This window comes from Triticum dicoccoides, chromosome 7A, assembly GCF_002162155.2.
Source record: "Triticum dicoccoides isolate Atlit2015 ecotype Zavitan chromosome 7A, WEW_v2.0, whole genome shotgun sequence".
In the NCBI taxonomy this organism is placed as follows: Eukaryota; Viridiplantae; Streptophyta; class Magnoliopsida; order Poales; family Poaceae; genus Triticum; species Triticum dicoccoides.
In genome coordinates, this window is record NC_041392.1 from 15,480,807 (window position 1) to 15,484,121 (window position 3,315).

Genomic DNA, 3,315 nt, shown 5'->3' on the forward strand with positions numbered 1-3,315 from the left:
TTGAGTAGCAACTTGCTTGCTGTTCTTTTTGAAGTTCCCCTTCTTCTTCCCTTTGCCCTTTTTCTTGAAACTAGTGGTCTTGTTGACCATCAACACTTGATGCTCCTTCTTGATTTCTACCTCCGCAGCTTTCAGCATTGCGAAGAGCTCGGGAATAGTCTTATTCATCCCTTGCATATTATAGTTCATCATGAAGCTCTTGTAGCTTGGTGGCAGTGATTGGAGAATTCTGTCAATGACGCAATCATCTGGAAGATTAACTCCCAATTGAATCAAGTGATTATTATACCCAGACATTTTGAGTATATGCTCACTGATAGAACTGTTCTCCTCCATCTTGCAGCTATAGAACTTATTGGAGACTTCATATCTCTCAATCCGGGCATTTGCTTGAAATATTAACTTCAACTCCTGGAACATCTCATATGCTCCATGACGTTCAAAACGTCGTTGAAGTCCCGATTCTAAGCCGTAAAGCATGGCACACTGAACTATCGAGTAGTCATCAGCTTTGCTCTGCCAGACATTCATAACATCTGGTGTTGCTCCAGCAGCAGGCCTGGCACCCAGCGGTGCTTCCAGGACGTAATTCTTCTATGCAGCAATGAGGATAATCCTCAAGTTACGGACCCAGTCCGTGTAATTGCTACCATCATCTTTCAACTTTGCTTTCTCAAGCAACGCATTAAAATTCAACGGAACAACAGCACGAGCCATCTATCTACAATCAAACATAAACAAGCAAGATACTATCAGGTTGTAGGATCTAGAAGTAGATGTGTCTAGAGGGGGGTGATTAGACACTTAGTGCTAAAGTTGCAATTTTTAGGCTTTTTCGGTTTAAGTGGAGTTTTAGGCACAATTTCAACATACACAATACATATCAAGCAAGCATGCAAAGAGTATATGAGCAGCAGAATGTAAAGCATGCAACTTGCAAGAATGTAAGGGGAAGGGTTTGGAGAATTCAAACGCAATTGGAGACACGGATGTTTTTCCCGTGGTTCGGATAGGTGGTGTTATCCTACATCCACGTTGATGGAGACTTCAACCCATGAAGGGTAACGGTTGCGCGAGTCCACGGAGGGCTCCACCCACGAAGGGTAATGGTTGCGCGAGTCCACGGAGGGCTCCACCCACGAAGGGTCCACGAAGAAGCAACCACCCACAAAGGGTCCACGAAGAAGCAACCTTGTCTATCCCACCATGGCCATCGCCCACGAAGGACTTGCCTCACTAGCGGTAGATCTTCACGAAGTAGGCGATCTCCTTGCCCTTACAAACTCCTTGGTTCAACTCCACAATCTTGTCGGAGGCTCCCAAGTAACATCTAGCCAATCTAGGAGACACCACTCTCCAAGAAGTAACAAATGGTGTGTAGGTAATGAACTCCTTGCTCTTGTGCTTCAAATGATAGTCTCCCCAACACTCAACTCTCTCTCATAGGATTTGGATTTTGTGGAAAGAAGATTTGAGTGGAAAGCAACTTGGGGAAGGCTAGAGATCAAGATTCATATGGTAGGAATGGAATATCTTGGTCTCAACACATGAGTAGGTGGTTCTCTCTCCGAACATATGAGTTGGAATTGTGTATGTGTTCTGATGGCTCTCTCCACGAATGAAGAGGAGGTGGAGGGGTATATATAGCCTCCACACAAAATCCAACCGTTACACACAGTTTTCCAATCTCGGTGGGACCGAATCAATAAACTCGGTCGGACCGAAAAGGTAAACCTAGTGACCGTTAGAGATTTTTGGTGGGACTGACATGCAACTCGGTAGGACCGATATGGTTAGGGTTTGGGCATAACGTAATCTCGGTGAGACCGATTACACAAACTCGATGAGACCGATTTTGGTAATTTTCTAACTAGAGAGTTGGTCAGGCAAACTCGGTGGGACCGATTTGCTCTTTCGGTGAGACCGAAAAGTTACAAAAAGGAAACACTGAATTTACATTGCAATCTCGGTGGGACCGATTCGCTCTTTCGGTGAGACCGAAAAGTTACAAAAGGGAAATAGAGAGTTTGCAATCCCATCTTGGTGAGACCGAGATCCCTATCGATAGAACCGAATTTCTAGGGTTTGGCAGTGGCTTATGACAAGTGAAACTCGGTGGCGCCGGATAGAAAGAATCGGTATGACCGAGTTTGGCTTAGGGTTTAGGTCATTTGTGGATATGGGAAAATAGCTGAGGATTTTGGAGCATATCATTAAGCACATGAAGCAAGAAGCTCATTAAGCAACACCTCATCCCTCCTTGATAGTATTGGCTTTTCTTATGGACTCAATGTGATCTTGGATCACTAAAATGTAAAATGAAGAGTCTTGAGCTTGAAGCTTTAGCCAATCCTTTGTCCTTAGCATCTTGAAGGAGTTCCCACAACCTTTAGTCCATGCCACTCCATTGTTGAACTTATCTGAAACATGCTAGATAGAAATGTTAGTCCAACAAGAGATATGTTGTCATCAATTATCAAAACCACCTAGGGAGCACTTGTGCTTTCAATCTCCCCCTTTTTGGTAATTGATGGCAACATATATCAAAGCTTTAGATAAAGATATAAAGAACAGCAAGTAAAGCTTTGGAAGGACATGTAACAAGCATAGGCTCCCCCTACATGTATGCACTCATGTAAATATGAAATATAGAGGCATGTGAGAGCATAACCATGACAGAGTAGGCAATGTGTTACATGTATCTTGGCCATATGCATCAGAGCAAAAGATTATCAAGGAAAATACCTTCATGCTCACGAGTCCTTCTTGCAAACAGTATGTACATAAGCAAGAACTCCTCATACTCATGATTTTGATGCATATACTTACCTTGTGGTCTTGAGTTGGCTTAGGATGGAATGAACCTGCACAAACAAAGTTAGATAACACAGGTACATCCACTAGCCAGAGCAAACAAAAGAAACCACAAGAATACCAAGACTGGGATGACATGTAGAGAGTGAGTACAAGGTACCACATTGGATTCAACATGTCCCCAAGAATAAAGATATGCAATGAATTTGACTGATTTCTTTCCTTTAGGTGTCTTGCTCCCCCTGAATCTTACATGGGATATTGGGAGAAGATAGGGAACAGAAAATCAGAGCTGAAAGATACAAATGGATAGAACTTAATGCAAATACATGTCTTTCCCCCAAAAAGGCATGTGGCATCTCTCCTCTTGAACATCAAGCATCTGGGATCCTTGTGTATTCTCTCCCCCTGGAAGTCTCTCTCTCCCCCTTAATACTTTCTCTCTTGTAAGTTTGGTCCTTGAGACTTTTTCTCTCCCTTGATGTGATCTCTCTCTCCTAC